A 15892-nucleotide genomic window follows, 5' to 3' on the forward strand; every position below is an offset into this window, starting at 1 on the left:
GTATTCATCCACTTGTGTTGGAGGTCCTTATCCGAAGATTGACAAGTTGCTATTGCCATTTTGGGTGATTGATTTCAGAGGTTACTACAGCATCACGGTCTTCCACAAAATGCAAGTATAAAAGGACAGATGGGTCAAAATCTTCAAATTAAGATGTGGAAAACTCCTAACAGTTAACTTACTATAAAATTCAAGCTATACGAATAGATGATATGCCAGTATATTGGATTATTACATAGTAACAATTAAGGGATATGGTAGTCAAATATGGAGATTTTAATCAAAAAGTTTTTCTCCCCGAATATTCATTATTCACAAAATTGAATTTATTGGCAGATGCTGTGTAGTTTTGTGTGACAGTTTTGAAAATAATAGCATTGTCATATGTAATCTGAATAATTCGACTGCAAGACCGAGCGCCTTTACAAATTGATATTTCACAGATGTTGGTATTTACGAGGGCGGCCATAGTCTATATAATAAAAAAGCCCTTTAGCGCATAATTTGGTGGGCTATGTCATATGTTACTTTTACTAGTAGTTGCAGAACATGTAAATACCTTGATATCATAGAACCCGTGATATCATAGGAACCGCAAGTATATACACATGTTTAAAGTGGTGGCATCTTTTAGATAAATGGTGCCGTGATTATGATAAATAGTAATTACTTTTGCTTTTATAGATGTCTGGTGCTATATGGTTTTGATAGATGGTGATGTGGTTTTCATTATAAAGTGACGTGGTGATGATATATAGTGAAGTAGTTTAGGTTTAGGGTACTGTCGTTTAGATAGATGGTACAGTGGGCTTTGATAAATGGTGATGTTGTTTGGATAGATGTTGCTGTCATTATAATATATGGTGGCTCTTTCCTTTCATATACTGTGCCTTGTTATTTTTGGGGAATAAATGGCGATATTCATTTTGGATATATATAATTATGGTCATTGTCATTTTAAATGAAAAGGTGATGTAAATTTTTGATAGATGGTGATATGGTTCCAAGAAATGGTACTTCTGGGTCTTAAAATCGGTTATGCTATCATTTTTGGTAATTTTGGTATAAAGTGACTTTATTTTTGTCTAGATTGTGCTGTGAGATTTTCATATTATTAGTTTCTGTTATCATGTATATTGGTTTTCCAAATGACCTCACAATTCAACCAAAAAAACAGCATTAGATCTAAAAACACCATAGCACCATAAAGCAGAGAACCACATCACCATAACAAAACCAAATCACAATATATGGAAACTCCATCACCATCTTTCAAAATTGCATCATCATATATTGAAACGACATCACCATCTATAATCTAAAAAATTCTGGAAACAAAGTGATCCCTCGGAAGCATTAATCACAGCAAAATTACATAAGAATTGCAGACTCGGTTTGATTGAGTCTGTACAGTAAGTCGCAGCATCGTCTATAAAATGACAGCAACATACGCTTTTATAACATCACCATCTATCAATATATAAACAAACTTGGTAGACGCTCACTAGAAGATGTTTCATGCCAAATATCTTAGCTCTAGCTCTTTGGGTTTTTTAGAAGAAGATATTTATTTTTTTTCTTTCGGTTGCCATGGCAACCAGAGTTCTGCATGGAATTAAATTCTTTGAAAAAGGTGACCACCAAAGGAACATTCCTGTGAAGTTTGGTTGAAATTGGCTTAGTAGTTTATGAGGAGATGTCATTTTAAAGTAAAAGTTTACGGACAGACGGACGGACGACGGACGGACGCCGGGCGAAAAGCGATCACAAAAGCACACCCTGTCTGACTTTGTGACAGGTGAGCTAAAAAAAACAATCAGATTTCCCGATTTATATTAATTTTCCTAGTGCTAGTGATTTTACATTTAGCGTCACTGTGACCCTAATTTTTGACCCATTGACCTCAAAATTATTTGATGTCATCTACTGATCAGGTGCTATGATCTCTCTAGGTTATAATGACCACGGCTTAATCATTCTAAATTATTCATCAGAATTATTTTACATGAAGTGTCATGGTAACCTTGACCTCAAACATCTATATATGCTATCTACTGTCCATGGGCAATGGCCCTAGCAAATAAAATAAACAAAGATTTATTCCTTCTCAAGTCATCGTATAAAAAGTGTCAGGCCGTCGTACATACAAAAATCTGGAAACAAAGTGATCCCTCGGAAGCATTTATCACAACAAAATTACATAAGAATTGCAGACTCGGTTTGATCGAGTCTGTACATGAAGGAAAATGAATACGTGCAACATCCCTCACGCCCACTAGCACCGGCTTGAGCGGTACTGATTTCTCAACACTAAATAGTGCTGGCATCAATGATCCGGAAGGACCAGAAAAATATAACAACACTATCACAAAGGGCTATAACTCAAAATTAATGTCTGATTTATTGGCCTTGGAAGGTGACTTTCTCATATGATCTTTAAGAAATGTATCAAGTTAAATGTGATCATCTTTAGTATCTTCAAAGATTAATGTCGCATGTAAAACTTTAATAAGTAAAACTTTATTGTTGTGATTAATGCTTCCGGGGATCACTTTGTTTTCAGATTTTTATCTCATGCCCACGACTTAGTATCTTGTGGCCACGACACATAGTATCTTGTGCCCAGGATTTAATTATCTCGTAGCCACGACTTAGTAACTCGTGATCACAAAATAGTATCTCGTGCACAGTAGATTGATGAAAACACACACACACACACACACGTCACATTTGTGCCACCTTATCTGGTTGAATTGTTGCTGCATAAATTCTGGATTGTAAAATTGATGCAAAAAGGAAAGAGCCTTTCATCAATACTTTGAAGCGATATACTGCGAATTCACTTATATTCGTGGGCATGAAATTTCGTGGTTTTATCAAAACGGACATTTTCATGGGTTCTTAAATTCGTGGATTTTCGTTTTCTTTTTAAAAAAAAATTCAGTAACCTAGTGCAAAGTAATCTTAAACTTAATCGCCGAACATTTTTACTTACAACATGTACATATCTTTACTTGTCACACAGCGGTTGTAAATAAATTTAATCCTTGCCTCTGGGCATAACTCTAACATAGCACAGTTACTGCCGATAATTGACTGCAATTAACACATTTCATGTGACATGATATGCACCTCCATTGAACACTGCCCATGTTATTCGCCGATGTTAACATCGCATAATTTATACGACACCTAGCACGTTTTAACCAGCGAATTTTTAAAAGTTTACAACCTGAATTGGTCTGAACATATTTTGACAGTAACTACACGCAACGTCACAGCGACTGTGTAAATTTACATGCATATAAATTATTCTCGGTAAAATAACACGAGTATATGTGGATCTTGTAAAAGTCGGTGGCGTCTTTGATATTTACGGAATAGCATTTGCACAAATACAGATTAAAATTCATATATAAACTGGATCATTTTAAAAACGACAAAAGAAAGTACAATAAATCTGTTTTAGCGATCGTATTTTTTTATAGTTTTGTGTACTTACAACATTAATATCAAAGACTTTTTTTTAAATTAATAAGAGGAAACTGACAACTTTTATAAGTTCTAATTATTGCACTGCCTGGGTTCCCATATTTACTCGATTATGTCAAGTATTCTTGTTAACACAATCAAGTCCTAGTAGACTACAACGATCAAGTATAAAATGCGACATTTGTGACAGTAAATTGAAGACATATAATCGATGAGTTTTCTTTAAAGTTTCTTAAATATTGCAAACGGATTTAATATGTCACTAACCTTTTTTTATCTGTCTGTACTTACATCTATTTCACGAAATATCGGCCGGAAAAGAGCCGACGCATGTTTGTAATATATAGAACAGAGGCTGGGTAAGAAGTATTTGTTGGGATAAAAAGTTAGTTGGATCTTAAATTCGTGGATTGACCTACCACGAAAACCACGAAAATTCGTGCCCCACGAATAATAATGATTTTACAGTACTCAGTTGCTAATTGAGATTTGAGATTTTCTCTATTCCAACAAAGTACTAATCCAAGTACTTAAGTTACTGATGGAATGCGATTTTTCTATGATCCAAAAATGCAGTATATGACCCAAAACTCTTACGGTTATGTTGCCACTGTACAGATCAGATAAAGCAACAAATGCAGGATATGGAGCTCAAGGCCGTGTTGTTAAGTGTATGCCTTCGAGCCACTTGCCGTTCATCCAAAAAGTTCGAATACCGCCAGGGACTTTGGATTCTTTCACAAGACAAGCTATCCAAATAGCTTTTGATATGTGGATGATTCTACTAAGGTGCCCGCTTGTGCCTGAAATAATGCACACAGGGACACTCGAGGTCCCATGTACCAGTAAAGCAGAAAACTCACCATATGACATTAAAGGTTTCGATCTGACATAAACCGCAACCCTAAGAAGATAAACAACTGCTGTGGATATATTACAAATATGTTACTAGTTATGGTACAAGACCTTTGAATCAATTACAACTATAACTGCCACTCCCATGGTGTGAGTATCCCCGCATATCGCTTTGGCAGAATCAAACAGTGGTCAACAAGTGGTATTTAGAGTTTAAGGAAAAACCTCCCGCCAAATTTGCAGGTAAGTAAGCCAGTGCAAATTCTACATGATTTAAGTAGCAAAGATCAGAGTGACCTTTGCCTTTGACTGCGTGGCTTGAATACCCCACCCCATTCATACAGCTTTGCCTGGGGGTGTTTTAAAATGAATATATGAGAAAATAATTATATGCTTCAAATGTTGAAAAAAAAAGTCAAAATCAATACACTCACTGTGGACAAGCATTTTTAAGCATTTGAGCAGACTAGCGTATAGTTGTAAAGGCCCCCGTGACCTTGGCCTTTGTTACCCAGTGACTTCGAAATCAATAGGAATCACCTAATGATCATGCCCAAAATGAAGACTTAATGGATCAAAGGATTCTTAAGATATTGGGCAGAAAAGTCAATGCCCTTGTGATCTTAACCTTTGACCAGTGACCTCAAAATCAATTGTAGTCCCCGTGCTTGAGTAGTTCTATAAAACTTACATCCCTTGATTTATTTGTCAAAATGAAGGCTATATTAATTAGGGGACAACACAAAGAGGAATTGAATATTAACATTAATGAATAATAAACCTTAATCTATAACAAATCCGTGGTATTTGACTGTTCCACTATCACATGTATTAAACTCATTACCAACAAACAAATAAGCTAATAAATTTAATAGAATATATTTATTTTCTTCACATGATACTTGTATTGATTTTAAATAAATTAAATTTTTATCAATTATGATTAAACATCCATTATATATGTATATTTAGCCTTTCTAATTGATTCTATATTGTTGAAGACAGCACTCTAGACTAATCAAATACTGGACGCAGTAAAGGAAGATCTATTATGATATGAGCCAAAGTATGTAAAGTTTTTAAGTATATAACGAGAAAACTACGGTGACACGAAGGTGACATAATTTGCTTTTTTATCTCGTGTGCACGTGTTACTGAGTCAGCGCATTAGATAATTAGGTGGTGCACGCGAGATACTAAGTTGTGTGCACGAGTCATTAAGTGGAATGCACGTGTTACTTAGTCGTGGGCACAACCTACTATGTGGTGTGTACGGGATTACAATATCGTAACGAAAGACTGCATTTTAATCATACTTAAAGCTTTAAACAGCGGTGATTTCCAAAAGTTATGCCACCCAAAAACACAGTAATTCTAGGTCTGTTCATAAAGCGGTAAATTACCTAAAACGTGAATTGATATTTATAACAGATATACACAAAATATGCAGGGACTTGTAATCCAATGATCCATAAAAGCGCATTCAAAATACCAAAAAGTTCTCTGTCCAAGCACGGATTTATATTATAATAATATAATAATTGTTATTAAGATCCGGTGGTTTGTGTATCATTTTTTGACGACATTTTCATCAGTACTTTTAATTGAAACAGCAATGGGGTGTTAAAAAATAAGCTTTTCTGGAAAAATTGCATTAAAAAGGGTAAAGGCTTGTCTTTGATGACGGGTGGTGATGATAAGAGAACATTCGTCTTGAAACTATATTTGCCTAAAATAAAATAGTTTTAAGTACTTTAGGAAGAAAGTTCGACACGGGGAGATATTTTTCATCTTGCTTCCGTTTTGAGGTTCTCGATTCAACTTTGCCGTCATTTGATTGAACTGCCAATTATGGACAATTCATCCTATGAAGTGGAAGTTTGAATACTGTGGGCCACCATGGCGAAACTTAAGTTTAGTTATGCTCCCGCCGACAACTGTTTTTTTCGTTGCGTTCTTTTTTTATCTTTAACAGAAAATAATTCGACTTGCAGCTTTAGACTTTGTTGACCCAAATCAATCAGGGTCTTCTACCCAATTGACAATTCTCTATGACAGTTTTGAAATGTCATGTGGGCCAATTGCGACTTAAGTCTATTATTGCTCGGAGAACTGTTTCAGTTTTTTAATCTACAGCGTTTCATGTCGTTGACCTTCGACCTTTTTGACCTTGTGACCCAAAATCAAAATAGGGGTCTTTCTACCCAATATGGACAATCATCCTATGAAGTTTGAATGTTGTGGGCCAAATGGAACTTAAGTTATGCTCCGCGAAACCAAATTGGCTAACGGACGGAACGGACATAAGACGGAACATAATATAACATAATATGCCCGAAATTTTTCCGGCATATAATAAAATCAAGAAAAAGAAAAAAAGGTTAATACTGGTTCTGGTTAGTTTTAATGTGTAAATCTATTATTACTGACATCTAAATTGAAGAAAGAATTTTGACAAAAGCGGCACTATAATTATTGTGTTTCTTCTTTGCATTATCTACTGCGTAGCCAGATATAATTACGAAAAAAGTTAATTCATTCAACATTTTGACGTGTGTCACAACAGTGTTCAGAAAAATCCGGATCCGGTACGCCTCGGTGTTGTAGTTGTGTAGAATTAATTAATGTTTCTTTTTCATGAGGGAGGGCCCTCCTAGTCATATTAAAAGTTCTTCTTTTAAATCGATATGGTATGATTAATAAGATTATAATTTTGAGTGCAACAAATTACTACAAATATTTCAACACGAAAAGCAGTTTATTATTCCCGCCTAAGTTTGATACGATCTCGAATTCTGTGCGTTCCGGTTCACAAGCCGTGATATTGTCGCTGGTTTACTTAAAAAAGAAAGGAAAACCAAGATGAATGAATTCCGTAGTTTAAAAGGTTTAATAAGTTAAAAAGAAGGTATATCCCGTTGGCAGGAAAAAAAGCTAACTCATTGTTTTCAGGGCAAAAAATGTTAAACTATATCATTTTGGTAAGTTGTCATTATTTAATATATTAGCGAATGAGGTTTATTTGTTATTTCTCTTCTGGGAGGCCTGCTCTGCTTGAAAGGTTTTTCTTTTATTTAAACAGGCTGCTCTCATTCCAGTTAGACGTAAAACAATTTTTAAAAATAGAAAAGAGAAAAGACTGTTTCTTTTCGTTTGTTCAACGGACCGAAACCACCTTGAGCAATTGCCTTTTAAAGACTGTGGTGAATTCGGGCTAGTCGGGGGAACGATTTCCCCTCACTGTGCAGGTCACTTTCTTTGTTGATTGATTAGGGAAAAAATTCATTTCCGTGGTTATTCAATTTAGTATCAGTTCTTTGCCGAAATCAAAGTTTAATAGCAACCTACTATCAGGAAAACTGCTTTAAAGGCCTGTCCAGGAACGATGCAAGGTGAATTGTTCTTGATTTGGAGGTAATATCACAACTACCACGACCATTGCTGTGCTGTTATAGTTCATCCAAAATTATACACAAAAAAACTATTGTTTGCTATGCTAACATAAACATTAAAAGGAACTATAAAAACAGTGTTGCTTTTTTTCTTTTACTAAAGTCTTTTTTAAAAAGTTTTCAAATTTTGTTTTATTTCTTCGTGAATATCTGGGTTTTTAATTACAAATATTTATCTTGGCTTCTAAAGTACAAATATTGATTAGGAAGGGTCGAAATGGTCTTAACCACTACGTGTTTCGAAAAAAAAGTCACATTTAAAATTGGTAGGGGTGCAGGGTCTAGGGAGTTCATCTTATTATCCTAAAAGTCGAGAAGAAGTTTGTCAAGGGGTCGGTTTCTATTACGTGTCTCTTTACTTGCCTTACAGATGATGCTTCAATCCAAATTATCTTAACTCAGAGAAAGATGATTTTATTATTTAGTATATGTAAACTAACTAAGGCAACACTCTAAATAAAGGAATGGGATGGATATTTGAACCCCAGGGATATGACGTACATAAACACTTATAGATGTCCACAGGTGGTGTGCTACTTACATGCCAAATATGTAAGCTATTGAATTATTAGTTGCACAAACGATGACTTAAAATGGTATATGTGTTCACTTACTAATAAGTTAGGTCAGAACCCTTATGGAGGCAAATAAATATTATTTCATTCAAATGAGCATGATTTATATATCCTTTGTTAATGACCACAATGCGGGGGATGATACATGTCACATATCTACGAACGAGTGGTATTACAGTTTCTGAGAAACAAGTTTTTTTAATGATCATATTTGAAGTCTATTTTTATCTAATTGCAACCTACTAATTGTACAAGACTGAACCCATTTATACCACTTTTTAGGACAACCTAAGAATCATATTTTGGTCAAAATCCATCAAGTGGTTTCGAAGGAGTTTGTTGTTTTACGAAAATGTGGACATCGACAAAAGGCGGACACACTGTTCATCACAATTTTAACTCACTTTTGAGCGCATTGTGCTACATTAATCTTAAACAACAAGCTCATTTCATCCAGAACACGCTATCAGCAGCAGATAAATGACGCATTAAAATTTCAAAAAGTGGAGGAGTAAGACGGACAGTATCGTTGGGGGAATGGTTAGTATACTCGTGATCGGGAGATTTCATATTGACCTGTTATTTGATCAAAAGACATTTGTATTTTTTTTATTTATTTTATTTATTTATTTTTTGAAACAAAATAGCGACTTTCACTCTTTAAATTCTATCAACGCTTTCGTATTGGCAAAAGTACGTACATTTGACCTTCCTTTCTGCATTTGCCCTGTTTCCCTCTTAATTGACAATTGGTTATCTTATATTAGCATTGTGATAAAATATTGCTGGCTAGAATTAGTATGGTAACACAACAATGTTTAACATTTTTTTTCACAACTAATGCTTCAGGGAAAAACAATTGAATTAAATACGAGAAATTGTCGCAACAACACATGCCACCCCCCCTTTTAGCCCTTGACTGATATTATTTTTGTTACGGAAACGTGCTATACTATACATGGATACATGGAAGTAAGTATATGTGATGGAAAAGAAAATATGACAAATATATGACCTGAAACTGAAAGAAAGCTGTCATTGTTGGAGGGGTTATAGCTGGAATAAAATATGTATTATCATATAAATGTAACAATTCTGACATTTAAGGCCCCCTGTGACTTTGACATTTGACCCCAAAATCAATAAGGGTCATCATCTGGCCAATCAATATGTAACAAGGAACATCGCAATGCGATGCAACCAGGTTTTCAGCAAAATATTTCACAGAAGCTTTGTCATGAAGGGGCATTTGTTTTTAATTGAACTTTTAGGAGGAATTATGGCTTTTTTAATATTCCTCAAACAAAAATGATTGAGAAATTTTATGTTGTCTATTCGCCTTTTTTCCCCAAATTTTAGAAAGGTTAACAGTACTTTATTTTTTTGCTTAATTTTTGCATTTTTGCGTCTCTTGTCATTTTCTTTTGTCAACAATATTGGCGTGTGGTGTTTTGTGCAAATTTTCAAGAAAAGTATGTTCACAATTTTAAAAAAATACTTGAATGATGTCTTGGAAGAAACATGGGAATTTAGTGAGAGCCAGGGCACTTGATGACAAAGCTTCTGTGAAAGTTCGGTCAAAATCCATTGAGAAATGTAGGAGAAGTTGCGCACTGTAGAAATTGTTCACTATATATTCTGTATAAGGAAAAAATATACAAAAGGCCATAATTCGGTCAAATATTATCCAATCACAAAACCCCGACAATATGTGCCAGGCACTTGATAACAAAGCTTCTAAGAAAGTTTGGTCAAAATCCGTTGAGAAATGTAGGAGGAGTTGAGCACAGAAGAAATTGTTCTCTATATATTCTGTATAATGAAAAAAAATATACAAAGGGCCATAATTCGGTCAAATATTATCCAATCACAAAACCCCGACAATATGTGCCAGGCACTTGATAACAAAGCTTCTAAGAAAAGTTTGTGTCAAAATCCGTTGAGAAATGTAGGAGGAGTTGCCGCACAGAAGAAATTGTTCACTATATATATTCTATATAAGGAAAAAAAAAACACAAAGGGCCATAATTAGGTCAAATATATACCAATTGCAAAACCCCTGGCAATATGTGACAGGGCACTTGATGACAAGCTTCTGAGAAAGTTTGGTCAAAATCCGTTGAGAAAGTAGGAGGAGTTGCTCACAGAAGAAATTTGTTCACTATAATTTTATATAAGGAAAAAAAAACAAAGGGCCATAATTAGGTCAAATATTATCTAATCGCAAAACCCCGACAATATGCGCCAGGGCACTTGATGACAAAGCTTCTGTGAAAGTTTGGTCAAAATCCGTTGAGAAATGTAGGAGGAGTTGCGCACAGAAAAAATTGTTTACGCCCGCCCGCCGACATACCTCAATCTAATAACCAGTTTTTTCCTTCGGAAAACCTGGTTAAATATGAAAAGTTTGTGATAAATAGTTTCTAAGATATTGAGCCGAAACCATTCTGACATTAAATGCACATATGACCTTGACCTTTGACCATGTGACCACAAAGTCAATAGGGGTCATCTGCTAGTAATGACCAATCAGTATGTGAAATATGAAGACTTTGTGATATATAGTTTTTAAGATAACCAGCGGAAACCATTCTGATACTTAAGGCCCCTATGACCTTGACTTTGACCTAGTAACCCCAAAATTAATAGGCATCATTAACTTGTTATGGCTAATCAGTATGTGAAACATGAAGACTTTGTGATGAATAGTTTTCAAGATAATCAGCGGAAACCATTAATACATACAGCGCCCCTGTGACCTTAACCTTTGACCTAGTGACCCCAACATCAATAGGGGTCATTTTCTAGTTACGACCGATCAGTAAGTGAAACATGAAATTTTGTGATGAAAAGTATTCTATGTAATCAGCGGAAAACATTCTGACATTTAAGGTCCCTGTGACCTGGACCTTATAGCCCCAAATTAATAAGGGGTCATTTACTAGTTATGACCAATCAACTTTATGAAAAAGGAAGACTTTGTGATGAAAAAGCTTTCAAGATAATCAGCGGAAACCATTCTAACATTTAAGGCCACTGTGACCTTGACCTTCAACATAATGACCAAAATCAATAGGGGTCATCTACTAGTTATGACCAATCAGTATGTGATATATAAAGACATTGTTTTCAAGATAGTCAGCGGAATATTAAGGTCAATTTGACTTTGACCTTTGACTTAGTGACCCACAGGGGTGATCTACTAGTTATCCCTAATCAGAATGTGAAATACAAAAAAACATTGTGATATATAGTTTTCTAGATTATCAGCGGAAACATAAGCAAAACAAAATACCCCTCTTCTTCGAAGGGGGGCATACAAATACTTATGATCAACAATTATGGCGTTTCAGTATTACAAAAGTGTCTATTACGATGTAGTCACTTAGAGTACAATATGAATTTGATAATCATGAACGTTTTTGACAACGAGGCTAGTGATATATTAACTGAATTTGAAATAGAGTATAATTTTGGGGGTTAAAAGCGATGCTAGATGGCGTAAAATATGAATTGATACAGAGAATAATAAGATTGGATCAAATAATGAATTGATGATATTAGAACATTATATGGTGCAAAACTGAAGTATCAATGGTTATATGTTGTAAGGGGTGAAGTACAAAAGAATACGTTTAGTAATATATACAGAAAACGAATTAAGTTATGTGAGTAATATCACTTACTTTGTTTAGAATCAATATATTCTTTTTCTTTCTCGTCTTTATTTGCTGTTTTAATTTTTTTGCATAACGTCTCTCCTAATCCAGCCAGGTCTGCTCGTTCTTTATCTCCTAGTTCATGAATTTTCCCAACTTCTTTGTCCAGTTCTTCATGCAGTCTTTTAACAGAAACATCGGCTTCATCTTTTAATTGTGACTGAAGAGATAGAAGATCTTCTTGTTTTCTTTTTATCATATCTAGTTTAATTCTGTCATATTGCTCGTCTAATCCAGCCTTCATCTTGTCTTGAATTGCCTTTGCCACATCGTCTAGTACGTTTCTTACATCATCTTTACCAATGACTAAAGTGTCATTTTCTAACTGTAATTATAAATACAATACAAATATCGATGCCTTGGTGCAAAAGGGTTGTAACTCAATATTTTGAAATTATTCAGGAGAGACAAAAAACTTATTTATTCTTTTACATTCCAATAAATTCTTCTTTAATTTTGCTTTTTGGCTTTAATTCAATTACTGATATATAATTGATTGGGAAGGTTATTTTATTTTGTCAGCATAAAGAGATAATTGATAAAGTTTCAGTTACAACCCTTTCGCACCAAAAAAATCAAAAATTTCAAAAAATGATTTGGTGCGAAAGGGTTGTAACTAAATTTTTGCTTTAAATTCTGATAAATGTAATTGGTCAAATGAACAGATCCAAGCTTAGTTGTGTTAAGTATGAACTAATTTAACATATTGCCTGGATATTTCAGTGAAAAACCTTCAAAATATATGTTTTTAAAATGTAATTTCAGTCAAATTATTTTTTTAAAGAAATTCACTTTATATATATTTTTTCTATGTGACACACAGTTCAGATTGTCAAACCCATCATAAGTACCAAATATGCATTAACATGTATGTTTTTGCAAGAATCAAAGGTAAATTTTTCGCAATTCAAAATGTGAACTTACATAATGACAAAACCATCTAAGACACATTTATTTTTGTTAATATAAGCCTTTTGAAAATGAAAATACTCTTATTTTATTTTCCATCTATTCTATACATAGGCTTTCAGTGTTTTTTTTGGTCGAAATATTCGGCGATATTCGGCCCCTTTCCCCACCTCTCGGAATATATATTTTTCCCCATGAAATTGCGAAAATTCCCCACCGTCAAAAAAAATATACCCAAACAAGAAACAGAAAAGAAGACACACAAACCATAATTAAATTATGCCAATTTATTTTGATTCACATAGCAAATTCATGAACTCAATCATTATTATCAGGGATGTTTACTTTACGCTTGCTTTGCGACATAGGTCGTTCGTTTTACCGCGGATGTAAGACAATACGGTAACGCGAGAATCGGTTATTGAGTTTATTATTTACTGTTGGCTTTAATGAAATAATACATGCAAATATTTATAATTAAACAATCGCCTACTTGGCAAGTATAAAATAAACAGAATATTATAAAATGAAAGAAGAATACGCTATGAAAAAGAGATTACAGTAATAAGATGAAAATCCTCAAGTTACCGAACTGCCGATGTGTCAAATTGTCGCTGTATCTTTACGGCTTTTACTACTATCGCATTTACTGCAAAAATGTCACACAATAGTCGGTGTTATCGAAAGCTAGTCGAAAGATAATAAATAAACAAGCAAAGAACAAACGTATCGATGTTCTTTTTAAGCAGCAGGCACTTTCTGTGCTAGGTTCAAAGGAAAAATATCAAAAACCAGACCAATGCAAGTCAGCCGAGGTACGCTCGATATTTTTTTCTCAGCGTATTTTATTTAGTAATAATACATGATATAAATATTTCCAATCAATTCACTAAATAACTTGTCTGCCAGTGCAAAGAAATGATAAATTATGATTATAGAAACTACGATTATGTATGCAAAATTTCATAACAAATAAATCTGTGTGAATAATGGGTGGAGCTTGCGTTGAAAGGCTCTTCAGTTTAATGAACCATTCAACCTACTGTGCACTCCTCACAGAAATAGACTAGGACAAAACAGTCTTGACAACCTGATTAGAATATGCAACTATGATGGACACTTAAACATTGATGACCTGAATGCTGTCATCAATGAGTTTGATAATGACAGTAGGGTTCCTCCAAATGAAATTGCACTGAATCAAACTGAACTGAAGTCACTCATTAAATAAAGTTGTTAACTAATTTCAATTAGTTGTTTTATTTATTTTATAGGATTGTTTAAAAATCATGTATTTTTAGTCTTTTTATTGAATATTAATAACACTGAAAATTCCCCTTTTTTGGCATTTATGCGCTATTTTTCCCCACCCAATGGGCACTGACCCCCTTCCCCCAAAACTGAAAAAAAAACACTGGCTTTTCTTAATTTGAAAACTTAGATAATTCCTAGGATGTGCTTCTTTACTATTAAGCCAAAAGTATGAGAAAGATGATAAATATTATAGATGTTCTAAGCTTCTAAGCTCATGCTATTCTTACAACTCTTTACAGTCCCAAATTTCATTGTTTATAATTATATAAATCAGTCCATTCTGAATCAGTCAGTAATTAAATGAGAAAAAAAATTATATAAGGCCTGCAAATAATAACAATTACAAAATGCAATCCCCCACCCCAATAACATTCACAGGTGTGCACACAAACGCACATACAGCTGAGGCTTTATGAATCATTTTAAATAGCAGATAGAATATATCTGATAATTTACTTTTATCTAACAGAAAACAAAGGGTCAATAACATATTTTACTTGATATTTTAACATGACCCGCATTTTTCCCTATTGAACATAGAAGAACCTATGCAATAAAATCACTGTTTGACATTCTATATTAAGACATGTGATGTAGTCATTATACACGCAAAGTAACCACTAAAAATGTGATGTGCTGAAAATGAGTATGAAAACAAATCAGGCACAATTTAGATAAATATAAGGTACGGCAGCATTAAAATTTTATTTGTTGATGTCGTGTTAGAATCAAAATAATATATACCTATAAGAAGAAATTGAATCCGAAGATAGAGCGGATGTTGATTTATAATTGCAGACAACGCTAAAGTCGATTTCGGTATCGTAACGTACCGGCTAAAGTCTGTTCTTTTCCGCACTTTAATACCGTGCATGTAGAGTCCGGTATCCGAGCACGGGAAAAAAAATATGATTTTTCCCAACGAAATATTCATGTAAGGTTATCAATTAACTCTGTAATCTGGGATGCTCTATACAATTCAAAAAGTCAGTGGAATATTTCGTGTCCGATCATTGTGCATTTTTTACCCGCCAATATAATTGTGCACAATTTTCATACCTTTTTCCCCGCAAAAACATTATTGATTATAACAGATAAGAATAAATCACTGAGATTTTTAATGTCACAAAAAATAAAACACATGTATACATGTAAGCATAATCAAATGTATTATTTTAACCCATTTGCGCCTGTTGTCTACTTTTGTAGACACTAGCAGTTATCAGTACACTAGGACCTAATTATGAGCGCACATTTGTTTATCATTGTTATTTTATACTTGTTGTCATTATAAGCGTTAATTGGACTATTTTGCTAGACAAAATGCAGACCACTACGTTTTTTGCAGTGTGTTTTCAACAAGAATGTGATAAAAATTGCCTTGAAAATATTATTGAAAATGGCTAGCAGAAACAGGTATGTAAAACTTTATATTGTTTTTATTTTATATCATAAAGTATGATTGTTTTATATTGTATAATTATATTTCTGCTCAATTCCTGTTTTATAATTCAGAAATATGTATAAAATGTGTTATGACAGTCAATTTAGATTTTGTCTACAAAAGTAGACAATA

This window comes from Ruditapes philippinarum, unplaced genomic scaffold, assembly GCF_026571515.1.
Source record: "Ruditapes philippinarum isolate M1 unplaced genomic scaffold, ASM2657151v2 ctg8460_1_1_1_1, whole genome shotgun sequence".
Lineage (NCBI taxonomy): Eukaryota > Metazoa > Mollusca > Bivalvia > Venerida > Veneridae > Ruditapes > Ruditapes philippinarum.